Here is a 19,525-nt window from a genome sequence, read left to right as displayed (position 1 = left end):
TGGTATCCCTTCCTGAATTTTAGGCTGAAGAGTGTGAAATTCAGCAGACCATGGATTCTAACAGCCAGGAGGAAGATAATGTAAATGTCATTTTTAACCAGCTTTCAAATGCATCAGTCACCTTCCGGATGACGTTTTATTTGGCTGACAGTAAAAGCAATTTCTGGGCCCTAAACAAACAATCTCCGGAGCAGGTAACCAGGTCAGGGGCGAGTGTTAAGGCTCCACCTAGAAATAAAAGCTTATAACAGGGAGCATTAAAAGCAAAAATCAACAAATGAGATCACGTCAAACTAACACACTTCTGTACAGCAAAGGAAACCACCAATAAAACGAAAAGGCAGCCTACAGAATGGGAGAAAATACTGGTAAATCATGTATCAGATAAGGGGCTGGTATCCGAAATATATAAAGAACTCATACAACTCAATAGCAATAAAATAAAATAAAAACAAACAATCTGATAATTGGGCAGAGGAACTGAATAGACATTTTTCCAGAAAGGATACTCAAATGGCCAACTGGCACAAGAAAACGTGCTCAATCATCAGGGACATGCAAATACAAACCACAATGAGACACCTCCTCACATCTGTTAGAATGAGTATTATCAGGAAGATGAGAGATTACGAGTGCTGAAGAGGACGTGGAGAAAAGTGACCTTGTGCACTGCTGGTGGGAGTACAAATCGATAAAAAGGAAACAACCCAAATGTCCATTGATAGATGAATGGATAAATGAAACGTGCATATCCACATAATGGAATATCATTCACCTTTTTTTAAAAAAGGAAAGTCTGACACCTGCTACAACATGGATGAACTTTGAAGACATTATGCTGAGCAGAAGAAGCCAGACACCAAAGGACAAATGCTATGTGATTCTACTTAAGTGAGGTCTGTAGAGTAGTCAGACTTGTAGAAACAGAAAGTAGAATGGTGGGGCCAGGTGGATAATAGGGAGTGCGTGCTTAATGGGGCAAGAGTTTCAGTTCTACAAGATGAAGGGAGTTCTGGAGATGGATGGGTGAGGGCTGCACCATATAAATATACTTGATACTACTGAAAAATGGTCAAAAGAACAAATTTGTATATTTTACCAAAATAAAAACAAAAGTTTTAAAAAAAACTTCTCAGCAGGTGATCTAGAAGCATCCACCCATCTTCTTGACGGTACTTAAATATTCACAGGAGCCCCTGAGCTGCAGCCTTCTTGCCTTACCGCATCCGACACCCACTTACTGAGGGCTCCAAGAAGTAGATACAGATGCATGCAAGGCTTTTCATGTAGATTCAGTCTACAACTCGAAGTCACCCCATCTCAGATAATGTGGACTCACCCCATACCCCCACCTTTACACAGAGAACTTACGAGCAAGGTGAAATGAAAAATAATGACAGGACCAGCAAGAGCTCTCATAGCTTAGGGCAAATCTCCAGAATTATTCCATGTCCATGAGAACAGAGCTAAATAAAATGGCAGGCAGATGGCAAAGGCTGAACACCAGGCCGAGACCAGCACGCCGGCAGAGCCCAGCCCTGAGTACGGCTGCAAAGATCCATCTCCTGGTGAGAAGAAACCATGTCACAGCTGGTCTTGCATTTCACCTGCTTTCTTCCTTCTTGGCCAATAACAGCTCAAGGAGATACACACGCTCCCTCCCACCTAAATAAACAGATGGCCTGGTGTCACTGGATGGTTTCTACGAGTGGCCCCAGGACACTAACTGGGATTCAGGAAGGACAGAGGCAGGGAGACCTCTGGAGTATGCTGTTGGGGCAGGCTCCACGGGAGCCACTGAATCTCAAGCTAAATTACTTCTCACAAATTCAGTTCATGGCTCCATTATCCTTCCCATCGCTCATTCGTTCATTCATTCATCCAGCAATATTTACTGAGTACCGACTGTGTGCCAGTCATTGTTTTAGAGACTTTTTAGACCAGGACAAAGGTCCCTGTCTTCATAGAGCTGACATCTAGTAGGGAAGATGGACAAGAAACAAGGTAAACAGTTATAATATGCACAATGTCATATGGAAAAAAAGAAAACAGGAAAAAGAAGGAGAGAAGAGGAAGTGGAGTGTCATTTAGAGAAGGTGGCCAGAAAAAGCCCTAGTGAAAAAGAAACACTGGCGTAAAGACCTGAAAGAGGTCAGGGAGGTGTCTGGGGGAAGAGCGGCCCAGGCGGAGGGAAGAGCCCATGCAAAGGCCCAGGGGCAGGAACGTGTTCAAAGAACAGAGAGAAGGCCTGTGTGGATGGAGCTGAGTGAATGAAGGGACGAACAGGAAGAAGTGATGGCAGGAAGGTGATGGGGACTGATGGTGCAGGACCTTGTGGGCCTCAAGGAGGACTTTGGCTTTTGCTTTGAATGAAGTGAGAGCCATGGACGGTTCTAAGCAGAGTAGGGATGTGACCTGACACAGGTGTTCACGTGCACCCTCTGGTGGTCAATTTGCAAAAACAAGCAAACAAAATTTAATGGAATTGATCACCTCAACCATTGTGGAGCTCACTCTCTCCCTTCTTTACCTCACATTCAACTCATCATCAGAGCTGCTGATCCTACCTAGTACTTCTTCTCCCACTTGCCCTGGTTCCGGCCCTCATTGGCCCCAACCAGATGGACCATAACCTCTCTTCCAAGTTCATCCCTCCCTCAGTCTCTCCTCCCTCTGGTTCATTAGACTATCAGATCACCTAGTGGCCAACTACAAAGGACTCCCAATCCCCACTCGCCATCCTAAACACACTCCAGACTTCACACCTCTTTGCCTCCATCCTGAATGCCCTTCCATCTCCTTACCCTAAAATCCAGCTCGAAAGATGCTTCTGTTATGAAGCAACCAAGAGAACTCTGCCAGTGCCTACACCTCTCCTGCAAACACGTGCCCACGGCTCCCTGCCTCCAACGCCTGCCACTCCCTGCATTAGACTCACTCTGGCTATAGGAGCAAGGGACAGACTAGAGGAGAGTTAATACCCTTAGAAGATCCCTCAACCAACTGATGGGCATCAGTAGAGAAATGCCCCCAGCTTTGCTGCCCACCTGCTTAGGCTCAGATCCTGGATCTGCCACCTCCCGCTGTGTGACCTTAGGCAAGTCACTTCACCTCTCTAGGCTGCAGTTTCCTCATCTGTAAAATAAGGAGGGTAAGAGCACGTACTTCATAGAATTACTGTGAGGATGAAATAATTTAATTCTATGGAAAGTGCTGGGAACAGTGTCCTGCACATGGTAAGCCCTAATGCACATTCACTATTGTATAGCTGTAAATACTGTTATGATTCCATTCTCTGCGGAACTCTCCAAGCCTAGTATAGCGCCTGGCCAACAGGAAGGACATATAAGTACTTGTTAAAAGATAGATAGATGATTCTTCTTGTCCACGCTGGGCAATATTGCAGCCAGACTAACGTTCCAGACACTCGGCACCACTTATCATGCTCTTTTGTTTCTTCAACTGGCTTGGTTCCCTCAGCACTCAAAGGTTTAAGGGCTGGGGAAAAATTAAACTTTTCTCAGGGGGAGTGTTCCTCTAATATTTCTCCCTTAAATGAAACTGTTACACATCTGCTCTCTTCAATGTTTTCAGCAAGAGTGGGTAAGTGGTTTTGCCAACATGCTGCATCTTGGAATTTTTCCCCCTCTATACATACGATAGACTTCTCAGTATTTAGCACCCGTAGGAATTTCACTACCCCACTCACTCATTCTGCCCCTTCAGCAGCCAGTAAGTGGCTATGTGTGTTATCAACATTTTAACATATAAAGACATTAATCCATTATGATTGTAATGATCAGTGCTGGTGTGCACTGTTCAGCCAACAAATACTTACTGAGTACCCACTGTATGCCACCATGATTCGATTATCATGCATCTTGGGATCTGAAAACTCTCAAGAAATGGTATAGAAACTGCCTCCCCTGAGGATGGGAAGAAATTTTAGCAATGGTTTTTGCTGGAAAGAAATTATGTACAGCAATGAGAAGAGTAGCCCTGGCATCCAGTCCTGAAAAATGTTTGGCAACTGAGAATCCCTGTACTTTGGTCACTGAGAATTAACGGGTCAGTCTACAGCCATGCCAACCTGAACACACTCAATGATCTCGGAAGCTAAGCAGGGTCGGGCCTGGTTAGTACTTGGATGGGAGACCACCTAGGAAGACCAGGTGCTGTAGGCTTAAAAAAAAATAAATAAAAGAATTAACATGTGAATTATGTCTATAATATGGTTCTGTTATTCACATCTAACCTGCGAGATCTAGGGAAGGAGTGGGTGGGGACACATGGAATAAGGGAAGGAAGGAAATGTGATCTACAGAAGAAATCTAAAGCAAAAGAAGCCGGACACAAAGGCCACCCACTGTATGGTTCCATGGGCATGAAACACAGAGAATAGGGAAATTCATAAGGACAGAAAGCAGACTGATGGTTGTCAGGGGCTGGGGGAGGGGAGCGATTACTCATGAAAAACGGGTCTCCTTTTGGGGTGATGAAATATTCTAGAACTCGATAGAAGTGATGGTTGCACAGCATTGTGAATGTGCGAAGTGCCACTGAATTGTTCACTTTAAAATGGTTGAAATAGTGAACTTTACATTGTGGATTTTGCAATAAAAAAAAAGAAATTGGACACACACACTCGCTCTGGAAAGTAATTTAAAAGTAGCCAATATATCAAAAGTCTGTCTTTTTCCTTTCTTTTAAAACTCAGTGTAACTGTACCTAGTGAAACTTTTTTTAATCTTTATGTGTTTACTCGAGTCAAACTAATGTATGCAGGAGAGCCAGATTTCAAATGCTCCTCCAGTGACATTTTTAATAGTGTAAGTTTTTATAAGAAGAAACAGAAATGAATTTAAAAAGTCAAAGAATTGAAAATTTTTGCTTATTTAAAAAAAAAAATAGCCAGGATTTAGTGAGCACCTACTATGCACATCACCTGGCCGGGCCTCCCGGGAACCCTACCACAGGGGAGCCGAGGTTAGCCTGGTTGTCAGCCAGGAGCACTGTGCCTGAGTGACACCCCCAGGGCTTCTCAGAGGATGTTCTGGGGATTCTGATGAGTGGCCCCGCCCACTTGGCAAAGTCAGTCTGTCTCCTCCATCAGACAGGCTTGGCCTTGCCTAAGGGGATAGGAGGTTGCCAAGAGCCCTCACCAGTCTGTCACTATGAAGACAGCAGAGTTGAAGTCTCCTGGAATAGCATCTCCCTCACTTGCCCTCTACCACTAAGAGCCCTCTGGTCCTGTAAGCTTACATTTCAAAAAATAAAATAAATAAGGAAAACCCAGTGGTGATGTCCCAGAGCTGCACATGGCATTGCTTTGCAGGTCATTTGTCCAGTAATTTGTTCAATGTCAGACCTTCCCTTTGCCCCCTAAACCCCGGTCCTGACTTTTCTGCTTACTTTTGGAGGTGAGGGAACAGCACTGAATGAATATAAGCCACCTTAACTAGAGAGAAAATGGCATTTGCGCCTAGAGTGACATCTTTATGCAAATTCCTGTGTCTTAAGGAAAACAATATCTATGGGGTGATAAACTCAGCAACTAAGACATCTGGAGCTGGCAGCCGCCCTGCAGCCTGGGTTTGGGGTGTTGGGAGGACGACAGCTGCGAGGGGCCAGCGTCAGCCACCGACGCTGAGACAACCACCCCACCCCACAAGGGACCTGAGACTGTCCCCGTGAAAGACTGTGTGGGAAATGACAATCCTGAAATCACTGGGACTTTGAACAGAACACCTGGACCCAGCAGGACGCACAGTGGAGACCCTGCACCCCACTACAGCTTCCCTCCAGCTAAGGAGGGGTGTGAGCTCCCCTCCTGAGGGTTCAGTCACAGGAGAGATAGCACTGCGTGTTCCGTGCTCCCTTTAAATTCTGTTCTGGTTCCTTCTCTCAGCTCCATCTCTCAGGACCCCCCAAATGGGGGTCCCTAGAGAGGGCAGAGGAGTCCAGACTTCAGGCACTTCCCCCTGAGCCCCTCTGGTACCCACAGCACGTGCCCTGGTAAGCTGTCAGCAGCCGAGCCAGAGGGAGGAGAGAGGGATCTGCCGCCAGTCTTTCTCACTCATGAGAAACAAAAGCTACCCGGAGACAGTCAACTCTGTCCAAAATAAAAGCAAAGGGAGAGGGCCGTCTAGAGAGGTGTCAAGCCCTGTCGCTGCTTTGCATGGGACGCAAGGGAAGGGAGAATATGAAATATTAAACGGAGCAGGTGGTTTCCTAAGACGATGTCATTCTTTTCAACAGCCTAAACCCATCTGCCATCTCGCTTGTTCCAACGCATTCACGCTGCGTTGAGCACAGCAAACAAGGCCCAGCCACTCGGGGCAGGCGTCGGGAACTTTTGTTTCAGGGACCCCCAAAGCTAGAGGCAGCGAGGGAGGGGGGAGCGAGAGTGCTCCCAAGCCCTGTCACTTGCTTGTCCAGCCTGCCTGGGTCTCGAAGCAGGAAGAGACCACCGTAGACTTGAGCGAAGGGGTGGGGAGGACACGAAAAAGTAAAATCTGACTTAGGTCAGACATTACAATCGCAGGAGAAAGGTCACCTGCCCAGGGCAGGTGGCGGAAACATCAGGTCTACAGGGGGCTGTGGACAGCTGAGAGAAAACGGAATTTTAAGAAAGAAGTATAACCTGGAAGTCAGGGGTCTGCCCCTCCCCTCCCCCCACCTCCGAGAGAAACTATTCAGAAAGAGGACACGGTTTTTAAGATAGAAACAAGCGAAATTTAGAAATAAACTGTCCACCCCCTAAAGAAAAGCCATTCATAGGAAGGGGATGGGGTGGGGGAGATCATGCGTCCCTACATTTGCACATGACGGTCATGTTACAGCAAGAAAATAAAGAGTTAAGCCCTTGCAGGACCCTTCCCGCAGCATCCCACCTCTGGAAGTCCCACTCACTCACCTGTATCACATGGGCTCCGGCAGTGTGGCTAGTGCGCAGCGCAGTGGGTCCTCCGGGTGTCCCGAGGATCCCACTTTGTCAGCACCCAGGGGGCCAAGCAGGCTGAATCCCACGCATCCATTGCCTAACCAGTGCAAATGAAAAGGGGGCCCCGAGAGAAGATAGAGAAGGGGGGATGCCAGCCACAGCCGTGTTGAGCTGAGGGCTCCCCACAAAGGCAGGCGTCAAGCGGGGCTGCTGTGCCAGCTGTGGGGGGAGGGGAGAGGTTTCCCTGATGCTGGGAGGAGGGAGGGGAAGACTGTCGGCTCAAAAGCTCCTGGTCGCCTCCAGCAACGTGCTGCTCGGGGACCCGGCACAAGGAGATGCATCCAGCCAAGGGCATGACCCCCCATTGCTCCAGGACCCATCCATTTCTCCCTCTCTTCTCTATGCCCCTTAACACTGCCCCGCGACCTCCCAGCATGGGGCAGGACTGGGAAAGGATGTCGTTATTCCTCCACTTCACCTCCTTTCAGACTGGCTTCTCTTCAGGAGCAGAGGAAAAGTGGTAACACGTGGGCTCTCCCTCCTCCACCTTGGGGGTCTGCGGAGGGGCGTGTAGAACAGGCGTGAGGCAGCGGGGAAATGCAATCATGCTCGTCATTTAAACAAACACTTCCCCTCGGTCAGATCTCATCCTAAATTATTGATGCTCTGACAGAAAAAAAGAAAGAAAGAAAGAAAGAAAGAAACAACGATCATTAGAGGACAGCTGCTAACCCCCTCCCGGAGTCTTTTCTATTCATTCTCCAAACAGCTTCCCCTCAGCCTCTTCCTGAAGGCAGAAGGGTTGTAGTATTTGAGCAGAAAGGCAGGGAGAAGAAAAATTGAGTCTCTCAGTGCAAAAAGACAATTGATTGCACTTAACGTTTGTTTGCCACAGGGATAGGCTTAGACTCCAAAAACTAGAGTGACCCGTCTCTTTTTATCAGGGGGCTCCTTTTAAAGATGAGGGTTATTTTTTTCCCATAAGAGGCATCTAGGGCACAGGGAGTCCCCATATTTTTTCCAAGGTGGAAATAAAGTGGGAGGAGCCCACCTCATTGGGGAAAGCATCATTTTTTTTTATTGAGATACAATTGATAAATAGCATTATATCAGTTTTAAGTATACAACATAATTTGTATATGTTGCAAAATGATCACTACAATAGGAAAGTGGAATTGTTTAGACAAGGAGAATCAAACTTAAATGGGGCGTTAGAGGGTCTTAAGGAATTAGTGTTGCTTTCATAAGGTCTGCTGGCAGTATGTGGATTTTGTTTTTTTAAGTCCTTATCTGTTAGAGATGCGTATCAAAGTATTTATGGGTGAGGTGATGTGATGTTTCCAGGAAACAACTAAAACATCCATCAACAGAAGGAAGAATAAATAAAACGTGGTCCATCCGTATAATGAAATATTATCTAGACAGAAAAAAAATAAAGCACTAACACGTGCTGCAACATGAATGAACCTTGAAAATTTACGCTGAGTCAAAGAGACCAGACACAAAAGGCCACATAGTGTATGATTCCATTGATATAAAATGTCCAGAACAGGCAAACTCACAGAGACAGAAAGCAGACTGGTAGTTGTCGGGGTCTTGGGGAGGGGGGTGGGAAGTGACTGCTCATGGAGCCAGAACCTCCTTTGGGGTGATCAAATGTTCTGGAACTAAGGAGAGGTGAGGGTTGTGAACATTGTAAATGTGCTTTTAAAAAGAGGGGAGGGTTAATTTTATATGATGTGAATTTCAAACCCCCCCCCACCCCAGTTAGGAAAAAAAAAGAAAGAAAGAAAAGCTCCAACAAAAAAGGGAGGGAAAGATAAACACAAGGAGCAGAATGTTGCTAACTCAGGAAGCCTGGGAATAAGTACAGGAGGGTCCATGGTAGTTTTGTTTTCTTTGCTCTGTTTTGTGTATGTTCCAGTTTTTTTAAAAAGATGGGGGTTGGGGCAGAAATAAGAATGGAGGGGTGAAGGGGGCTTCTCTGTGGATGAGTGGACTCCCAGTTCAGCAGCTAAAGGAGCCCCTGGTCTGGGAAGTGAAAGAAAGTAAGGGAACCGAGCGCTGGACGAGCAAACAGGCCCTGCTCCTAGGGGTTTTGTAAGACTCAAAAGAGATCGTGTTGAAAAGGGGGAAAAATTATTTGCTTCTACATTGTATTAAAACCATCTCTAGAAAGATACATAAGAACTAACCACAGGGGTGCGCTGTGGGGGTGGGGACCCTGCCTAAGGGACAAGGATGGAGGGGGGTTTTCTTGCTTATCTTTTGACATTTAAGGCCTTTGAACCATGTGAGTATAGTACAGATTAAAATATTAAATTGAAAAGTGAGATGGTGTATGTCAAGGGATAGCACACTTTTTCTGTAAGGAGCCAGATAATAAATATCTTAGGCCTTTCAAATCATATGATCTTTATGACATCCACTCAATTCCGCCCCTATCAAAGTACCACAGACAAGGTATAATAAATGGGTGTAGCTGTGTGCCAATAAAACTTTACAAAAACTGTTTACTAGGTGAATTTGACCTCTTAGGCTGTAGTTTGCTGGCCACTAGTATTTGTAAATTTTTCAGCATCTGCTACATATCAAATGCTTTTCTTAATTCCAGGCTTTGCCACTGGTAAACTGTGTGACCTTGGGCAAGTCACTTAAGCCTCTATTGCCTCCAGTGCAAAACAAGGAGGGTTGTTTAGGGTATAGTACGAAACGTCTGATATTAAAGTGCATTGTGCATTCTAAAATGCTACGCAATATAAGATGTTATTATTGCTATGTCAGAAGCCATAGAATTTTCCTGCTTTTAAATCACATGACTTGTATGAGTCACCTCATGATGAACATAAATAGCCATCCTGGTTTCCTTAAAAATCTTTTGAAAATGCCCAAAAGTTCTATTTTTTCTCTTATGCAAACAAGATCATCCTGAGTCAACCTTTTAAACTCCTGTGTCTTTTGCAAGAGTTGGTGACCATGGATAGATTGAACAATTGGCCCCAATTATTCACTCCTCCCTGAATCCCTAACTTTGCCACGTTCTCCAAACATAGACTTGAAATCCTCATTCTGCCTCACGACAATGTGCAGGCTATTTGTCCCCTGTGACCTTCCATGGCCTTCACTATAAACTGCAGGTGACAAAAGCACCTACAAGAAAGAGTTACGGTAAAGATTAAGTCAAAAGTACAGACTGAGAGCTTAACATGGGGCAAGCCAAAGCAAGCATGCACTCAATGTGCGCTTCTGCTATCATCGTCGTCATCATCATCAGCATCAGCATCATCGTCGTCATAATCACTTCTTGGAAAAAAACAGGGCAATAGTGAACGGTTAAGGCCCTGGTGCCAGATGTGGCCTGCGCTAGATTTCTTGCTCTGGTACTTAGTAGCTCTGTAACTTTGAGGAAGTCATTTAACCACTCTGTACCTCAACTTTCTCGTCCACAGGATGGGGATAATAATGATAATATTTTCATTACAAGGTTTTTGGAGAGTTCACATGTACAAAGTACTAAGAACAGTGCCTGATGCATAGTATATGCTATATAAGTATTAGTTATTATTGTTATTATCATTATCCATCAGGGTTCATTCAGAAAACAGAGGGATGCTCAAACTGGGTGATTTGAGAAGCATTTAATAAAATATCCTTACAAGAGCAGGGTCAGTGGGAGCTTTTCCACCCAGGCCCAAAGGGGCAAAGATGGGGAGCAGTTACCAGACCCTGCAGACAGAGAACGCCATGCGGAGAAGAGCATGAAGGAGCTGTGGCCTTCGGTAGACAGACGCACACAACCCATGGCAATCTGGAATAAAGGAAGCCAAGAAAAAAATTCCCCACTGGCTGAACCCGTTGGAACCCAGAGGTGACGGTTAATTTTATGTGTCAGCTTGACTGGGCCACATGGGGTGCCCAGATACTCAGTTAAACATTATTCTGGATGTGTCTATAAGGGTGTTTTCAGATAGGATTAACCTTTAAATCAGTGAGCTTTGTGCAAGTTGTTCTCTATAATGTGGTGGGCCTCACCCAGTTAGTTGACAACAGGACCAGAACAAAAGATTGACATCTCCAAGCCAGAGAGATTTGCTCCAGGAGAGGCTTTTGGACTTAAACTGGAATATCGGTTCTCCCTGCTTTTGGACTCACAGTGAAGCAGTGACTCCTCCCGGCCTCTCCTGCCAGCCTTCAGACTGGAACTATATCATCAGCGTTCCTGGATCTCTAGTTTCTCAGCCTACCTTAGAAATTCTGGCCTCATCAGCCTCCATAATCTAATGAGCTAATTCCTTACAATAAATCTCTTTCTGTATATGCACATCCTATTGGTTCTGTCTCTCTGGAGAACCCCGACTAATACACCAGGAGCCAAGAAAGCCCAGTGATGTCATCCTTACAGGTCAGCCTCCCAGGGCACAGAGCAGGATGGAGAATGGGGGAGGCAGAGGCTGCATGGCTAATGAATCGCCACCATCCTGGCCATTTTTCTCAGCAGTTGGCTTGGCCTGATTTTCTCTCTTCTGGCTACGTAAGGAAACAATAAATTCTCCTAGGAATCACCAGTAACTTTTAAAGACTGTCTCACCTATGCATTTTCATCCTTAGTGACATGTTTTTGAGCCAGCATTCCCAAGAGAGGAAGGCTATCACTACACTACTTCTGTTTTTCCTGATCCTATGTCTCTTGCCCCAAAGGACAGACAGCTGGCTGAAATTACCATGCCCTCCAGTGTGGCAGAGGTCTCTCTCTGAGCCCCACAGCTGATGCTGCACACACGGGGTGATGCTGGGAAATGTGACACCGTCTACCATGGGCATAGCGAACCCCTTTGCCATCCACCTAGGTGAGAAAATAGCTGCTTTATATCTTGAGCAAAGTCCAATTACATGGTAGCAGTGAGGGACAGGAAATCAGGAGAAAGGAAAACCAGAGACACAAATATGAGATAGAATATCTTCGTTCCTTATCTGTGTGAGCCAATCATAAACCAAGAAAGAACACAGCGAAATTATTCAACTCTCATATGCAATAGGCCTGTATTTAGACCTCAGCTTTGCCACTTTCTACTTCCATGATTTCTAAGTTACTGTTTCAATGTGCCAGAGAAACCAGAACGAAGTACTGCAAACTGGGTGGCTTAAATGATAAGAATGCATTCGCCCATGGGGCTGGACAGTAGAAGTTCAAAACCAAGAAGTCAGCAGGGTTGGCTCCTTCTGAGGGTTCTGAGGGGAGGCTCTGCTCCAGGCCTCCCCCCTTGGCTGACAGATGGCCATCTTCACGGTCACAGGGCAGTCTCCTCATTTGTGTGGCTGTGTCCAGATCTCTCCTTTTTATAAGGACACTGGTCATATTGGATTAGAGCCCACCCTAATGACCTCATTTTAACTACAGCTGACCCTTGGACAACACAGATTTGAACCATGCAGGCCCACTTTTAATCCACGTATAAATGGATCCATATAATTCAGACCTGCATAGTTCAAGGGTCAACTGCATTTTTGATCCAAGGTTGGGAACCTGTGTAGGCAGAGGGCTGACTTAAGTTATACATGAATTTTTGACTTCACAAGTGGTCGGCACCCCTACCCACCTCATTGTTCAAGGGTCAACTATACTTACATCTGCAATGACCCTCTTTCCAAATAAGGTCACAATCTGAGATACAGGGAGTTAGGACTTCAGTATAAGTCTTATATTTGGGGGTGATACAGACTGAATGTTTGTATCTCCCCAAAATTCATAAGTGGGCATTCTAACCCCTCAAGTGATGGCATTAAGACATGGGGCCTTTGGAAGGTGAGTGGGTCATGAAGTTGGAGCCCTCATAAATGGGATTAGTGTTTTTATAAAAGAGACCCTACAGAGCTCTCTTGTCACTTCTGCTATGTGAGGACACAGCCAGAAGACTCTGTCTATGAACAAAGAAGTGAGTCTTCACCAGATACCAGATCCGCCAGTGCCTTGATCTTGGTTTTCCAGCCGCCAGAATTGTGAGATGTAAGTGTCTGTTGTTTATAAGCCACCTAGTCTATGGTATTCTGTTACAGCAGCCCAAACGGACTAAGACAGGGGGAGACACAATTCACCCCATAACAATGACTTCATCTGAGTCTCAGTCTCTTCCCTATAAAATAAATTAAGAATCTTGAATGAGCTAATCATTTTGATGAAATGATTATGAAATAAGTAAGCACTTTAAATAGTGTCCAGCACAGGGCGGGTCCTCAAAAAAATGCCAGGCTAGCAAAAGATCTTCTAATGACTTCCTGATGGAATCTGGTGGTGGGATGGGACATGGAGAAAAGCCTGCCACTAGATCAAGTAGGGATGCTGGATAACACAACACATCGCAATCAGCTTTACTGAGGTATACATTACCTATGACACAATGCACCCATCTGAAGTGCACAGTGCGATGAGTTTTAACTGATGAATATAACATGTAACCACCACTGCCATCAAGATTCAGAACATTTCCATGATTCCAAAATTTCCCTCATGTCTCTTGCAGTCAACATCCCCATCTCTGACCCCAATAACTATGGATCTGTCCCCATAGATTGAATTCACCTATTCTATAATTTTATAGAAACAGACTCATACGGCATGCCCTCTTTTGTGTCTGGCTTCTTTCATCCAACATAATGCTTTTGAGGTTCATCTATGTTGGTTTGTTTATGAGTTTCTGTTCCTTTTTATTATACTCCATTGAATGGATAGACCACAGTTTGTCCTCTCACCTGTTGATAGGCATTCGGCTTGTTGCCAGTGTTTGTCTATTATGAATAAAGCTGCTGTGAACATTCACGTACAATCCTTTATGTGGACATGTGTTTTTATTTATCCTGGGTAAATACCCAGGAGTGGAATTGCTGGATCATCGAATGAGCATATATTTAATTTCTAAGAAACTATCAGATTGTTTTCCACCAACAGTGGGCATGTCACTCCCCAGCCTCAACAGCCTTTGGTACAGTCTGCCTTTTTGATGGCAGCTGTTCTAGCGAGTATGTAGTCCAATCTCACTTTAAAATCTCTCTCCTGTTCTATCATCACATTGCTTTCAGTTTCTGACCTCCTGCCTCCTTCTTCTAAAGAATTCTCTGGTTACCTTGAATCCACCTGCGGAATCCAAGCTAATCTCAAAATCCTTAATTTAATTACATCTGCACCGTCCCATAAAGGTAACATTCACAGGTTCCAGAGATTCAGACAAGTTACCATAGCATCTGCTTCAGTTGTATAATAAATGCATTAAAGTCACAAGATAGCTAATAAATCTTATTGAGTAAATAAAGCAGATAACAGAACAGTATATACAATATGCTCTAACTTTCAAAATTAACAACAGCATATATTTATAGATAAAGGTTTGAGAGGATTCATTACAAATCACTAATATTGGTGAGCTTTCTGTGAGAGATTAGTGAAGATATTTTTATTTTTTGCATTTCAGAAGGGTATTCTTTTTTTCAATGTGCATAACTTCTATAGTTATTAAAAATGCAGTCTACCCTGAACAAGCCTGATCCCTTCTGATCTCGGAAGCTAAGCAGGGTCAGGCCTGGTTAGTACTTGGATGGGAGACCACCTAGGAAGACCAGGTGCTGTAAGTATAAAAAATAAAAAATAAAAAAAAAGTAAGGGATAGTAAGCTGACAATGTTCTTGCAATCTGTGAGGTCAACCAAGGGTTGCCTCGCCTAAAAATACATACATAAATACATACATACATTCATACATACATATACAAAGGAAAATGAAATAGCACAGTTTTAATTGGCTTTATTCAATGTTGTCTTTAGTCATTGGAGGTTAAGATTATGAGCCTTTACTATTATAAAAAGACAAGAAGAGCTAACAAGTGTTGGCAAAATTGTAGAGAAAAAGAAACAGTTGTGCACCTTTGGTGGGAATGTAAACTGGTACAGCCACTATAGAAAACAGTACGGAGGTTCCTCCAATAATTAAAAATAGAACTACCATGTGACCCAGCAATCCCACTTCTAGGTTTATGTTCAAAGGAAAGAAAATTCAGATCTTGAGGAGATGCCTGTGCTCCCATGTTTGTTGCAGCGTTATTCACAATAGCCACGACATGGAAACAATCTAAATATCCATTAACAGATGAATGAATAGAGATGTGAAGTTAAGGAAGTGGCCTGAAACCTAATGACGGTAATACTGAGCTTCAGTTTTGTTTTGGAAACTTTAGAAAAAGCTTTCCAGATTTGGATGCTGCAAAATCAACTGATGAGTATTACACTGGAAATCTGCATAAGTAGGAAGTAAGGGGATAAGACGGAAATCCGATTCAGAAGTCCTGAGTATATATATATAAGTGACAGTTGGTGCAAAAAGGCTGAACGAGCTCCCCTGGGGAGTGTGGGAGCTAATACAAGCAGAGGAAAAGGCAGGTAAATGGGGAAGGATGGAGTAAAGAAGCAACTAAAGAAAGCCAAAGGCAGAGGGAACAGATCAGCATCGTGAAAGCCACAGGCTAGAGGAGTTCCAAGGTGAGAGTGTCTACAGTGCCAAGTGGTAAAGATGCCCAGGAAGTTAGGATTGAAAATTAACCACAAGCTTGAGCAAATATAAGGTCAATTGACCTTGGCAAGAACAATTGAGAGAAATGGTGCATTAGTAGGCAAGCAACAGTAGGTTGGAGGTGAAAAAAAAGAGAATGGAATAGAGTTAAAAAGTGCAGACACCTCTCAAAACAGGTGACTGAAAAAATGGATAATCATACCTGATTCCTACAGGTTGTTATGGCAACCAACTAAGACAATGACAGTGAATGCTCTTTTTTTATTAAAGCACTTTTTTTTATTGGGGTATAATTTATCTATGGTCAAATTAAACCTTTATTAGTGTTCAATTCTATAAGATTTGACAAATGTACACAGTCACGGAACCATCATCGAAATCAAGATATAGAACAGTTGCATCACCCCAATCAGTTAACCCCTTCCCATACATTCAGCCTATAGTGATCATTGATCTATTTCTGTCCCTATAGTGTTCGTCATCCCCAGAAAGTCATATTGATGGAAGTATATAGCACATAGTCTTTTGAGTCTGGCTTCTTTTACTCAGCAAAAATACATTTGAGATTCAGCCATGTTACTGTGTCTATCAGTATTTTATTCTTTCTATCACTGAATACTATCCCATTGTATGTGAAGGCACTTTGAAAAATGTGAAACATTTTAAAAAATCATAAGGACTTATTATACTTTGCAAAATATATGCATTCAGGAGAGGGAGTGTGTCTTAGTTTGGGCTCCTTCAAAGGCAGACTCTTAGACACTATGCAAGTGAAAGTTGTTTATTTTAGAGGTGGTTGTCAGAGACATGAGGAGGGGGATGGAAAGTGAGACTGGGAAGGAAAGCAGCTAGTACAGAGTGTGTCAAGCAATTAAACACAGTGGGCAAATGGAACTCAGTCCCACTGGTGACCTCTGGGGAGCAGCAGGAATACAGACCTCAGTATTGTCCAACTGAGGGGTGAGCGAGCTGGGGTATTTGTCCACCTCCTCCTGCTACTCACTGGTCGATGACCACTCATGGAGGGCATTCTTTCTCAGGCATTTCTGGTATGACTGCACAGATCACAGTGGGCACCCCAAATGCCAGAGAAAGTTCTCAGGGAAATGAATGCAGGTGCTCACCATTGGAATTTGGGCCAGGGTGTAATGACTAAGAATGAGAATGACAAGAAAAGGTGGGGCATTGACAGAAGCTTCTACAGAGTGTATACACAGATCATGAACTATCACCTCGTAATTTTTATCCCTTTCTTGAGCTATAAACATCAAACAACTGTATAGCTATTTAAGAGCTTTTCATGAAGACCTTCTAAATAATCTCCCTGTCACTTAATTAGGCTTGCCACTCACAGCTAACACTGCTATGTTTATAGTTACGTTCACCATATAAGGTCAGAAGGTTTATTTTTGGACCTGTGAGTCAGACATGCATACCCCAAGTATGTGTGGATTCATGTCGCTATTTATCTTGTCTCTTTGGAAAAACAGAGTGTCATTTTTCATTTTTCCCCTGCCTTGCTGTGTCTACCTCCGACATTTGCCTGGAAGCCTTCTTGTTCATATTTACTTTTATAAGTATCTTCCTTGAACTTCATATTATTCAAAATATTCACAAATACATTATTTTACTTAATCTGTGTGGTAACGCTAGGAGGACAACAGGGACCTCCTGACTCTTAAGCATTTTACAGATGAGAAAAGTGAAGCTCTGAGTTATTAAAAATCACTTAAGCTTCCACTGCATCATTTAAGATACTTCTGGTTGTGAATAAGTAAAATCTCAAACTGAACTGAACATAAGGAGGATTTTTGGCTGCTGTGGACTGAATCGTGTCCATCTAAAATTCATTTGTTGAAGTTCTAATCACCAATGTGACTGTATTTGGAGATAGGCCTTTTAGGAGGTAATTAAGGTTAAATGAGGTCACAACATGACCCTAATTCGATAGGACTGGAGTCTTTATAAGAAAAGGAAGAGAGAGATTACTCTATCTCTAGTGCATGAACTGAGGAAAGATCATATGAAGACACAATGAAAAGGAGGCCATCTGAAAGCCAGGAATAGAGCCCTGATCAGACACCTAATCAACTGGAACTTTGATCTTGGACTTCTAGCCTCTAGAATTGTAAGAAATAAATATCTATTGTTTAAGTCACTTAGTTGATGATATTTTGTTATAGCAGTACAAGTGGATAGAACAAATATAATAAATGTATGAGTTTTCAAGAGAGGCTTAGCGAACTGCCTCAGCGATGTCATCAATGTCCTAGTTTCTTTCTATATCTGCTCTGCCCTCCATGGTGTTGGCTTCAACTGATGGTTGGGCATTCCTGTGGTCACAAGATGGCTGCCAGCCGCCCTGGTGCTTCAGGCTTCCTGTTCATAACCAGAGAGGGAGATAGAATGGCTCTGTCTTTAGATTCATTCTGATTGGCTCAGTCTATATCACATGACCACCTCTGAGCCAAGGACTGTAGGCTGGTAGATAGGGTCCAATGATTGGTCTAAACTGGGTCACATGCTCTACACAAGGCTGAGAAGGAAGTCTGCTTTCCCCAGAAATAAATGGAATCCCAAGCAAAAAGTAGTGAGAAAGGAAAAATAGTGGAAGGGACGCATGGAAGGCAAATGTACCAGTATACTTGGGCTACCATAGCAAAACACCACAGACTGATGGTTTAAATAACAAAAGTTTATTTTCTCACATTTCTGGAAGCTGAATGCCTAAGAGCAAGGTGTTAGCAGGTTTGGTTTCTCCTGAGACCTCTCTCCTTGGCTTGTAGATGGCAGCCTTCTCTCTGTGTCCTCATGTGGACTTTCCTCTGTATGTGTACACCCTACTGTCTCTTTCTCTTCTTATAAGGATGCAAGACCTATAGAATTAAGGCTCCATCTTTATGATCTCATTTAACCTTAATTACTTTTTTAAAGACCCCATCTCAAAATACAGTCACATAAAAGGTTAGGGCTTCGACATATAAGTTCGTGAGGAGGTAACACAATTCATCTCACAACGGTATGTTAGTTAGGAATACCATCATCTATAGGTTACCAATACTTAAGTAAGAAAGGCTTAAATAAGCAGATTTTTAATTTCCTCATGTAATAAGAAGTGTGAAGGTAGATCGAGGTTCTGGTTTGCCCCAGGAGATAAACACTACACACACCACCACATCTACCATTAGCGTGAGAGCCAAGACTGGGACAAAGTCCTCTACCCCAGCCCAGTGCCCTTGCCGTTTTGATTTTGGTCTTGACAGTTTTCAGAATATGACTAATCATTTAACATTTTTACATTTAAACATTTTTAAACGTTTAAAATATGTAGATATGTGGTTTCCCTCCCATCTTCCTAAACTAAGTTCCTCATAAGTATTTTCTTTAACTATTTCTAAATCGACCATTCCCCAAATGTGCTATGTAGATCCCTGAGGGTCCTAAGACCATTTCAGGGCTCCACACATAAGCGATATGCTGGAACTGGTTCACACCAGCTAAAAGAAGCTGATTGTTGAAATTTTCAGGAATTGTTGCAGGCTACTTCAGTAGCTTAAAATTGGCCATGAACAAGTATTTACATCATGGATACTGACGCAGAGCCCTTTCTATCTCTCTCTCTCTCTCTCTCTCTCTCTCTCTCTCTCTCTCTCTCTCTTGCTCTCTCTCTATATATATATATAAATCTCTCTCTCTCTCTCTCTTTTTTTCTTTCTTTTTCTTAAGAGGTCATTGTTAAACATTTACCAGCACACCGCTTTTTGTAATAATATTAAGATGCTATTTTCCTTTTTCTCTGCATTGTTGTTTGCATTGTTGCTACAAAAGCAACAGTGGGAAAAACTGCTGGAATGAAGGTGGTATCAACCGAACCATATGAGTAATCATATTTCTCATTTCCCACACATAACAAGGAGAGAAAGAAAGAAATGAAGGAAGAACTAAAGAAAGAGAGAGAGAAAAGGAAAGGAAAGAAAAGAAGAGGAAATGAAAGGAAATAGGAAAGGAAAGGAAAGGAAAGGAAAGGAA

At 43.4% G+C, this 19,525-nt stretch overlaps 1 protein-coding gene and 2 pseudogenes across 16 annotated transcripts in view; 2 read left to right on the top strand and 1 right to left on the bottom strand.

Annotated features, from left to right (window-relative positions):
• Positions 1-7,487, bottom strand: part of CACNA1A (calcium voltage-gated channel subunit alpha1 A) — a 279,186-nt gene extending 271,699 nt beyond the window's left edge. For 5 of the 16 annotated variants that reach the window (XM_016162054.2, XM_016162052.2, XM_016162063.2 and 2 more), the window contains exon 1: positions 6,917-7,487. The gene's annotated coding sequence lies outside the window, so the exon portion shown is untranslated. The remainder of the gene's footprint in view (positions 1-6,916) is intronic. The other 11 variants (XM_016162057.2, XM_016162064.2, XM_016162056.2 and 8 more) reach the window with 4 other exon arrangements.
• Positions 4,073-4,184, top strand: LOC118612612 (annotated as a pseudogene).
• Positions 7,488-14,451: 6,964 nt separating the features above from the next.
• On the top strand, positions 14,452-14,566 carry LOC118612640 (annotated as a pseudogene).
• The last annotated feature ends 4,959 nt before the right edge of the window (positions 14,567-19,525 follow it).

This window comes from Rousettus aegyptiacus, unplaced genomic scaffold, assembly GCF_014176215.1.
Source record: "Rousettus aegyptiacus isolate mRouAeg1 unplaced genomic scaffold, mRouAeg1.p scaffold_m13_p_16, whole genome shotgun sequence".
Classification (NCBI taxonomy): domain Eukaryota; kingdom Metazoa; phylum Chordata; class Mammalia; order Chiroptera; family Pteropodidae; genus Rousettus; species Rousettus aegyptiacus.
This window is presented reverse-complemented; position numbering and strand designations above follow the sequence as displayed.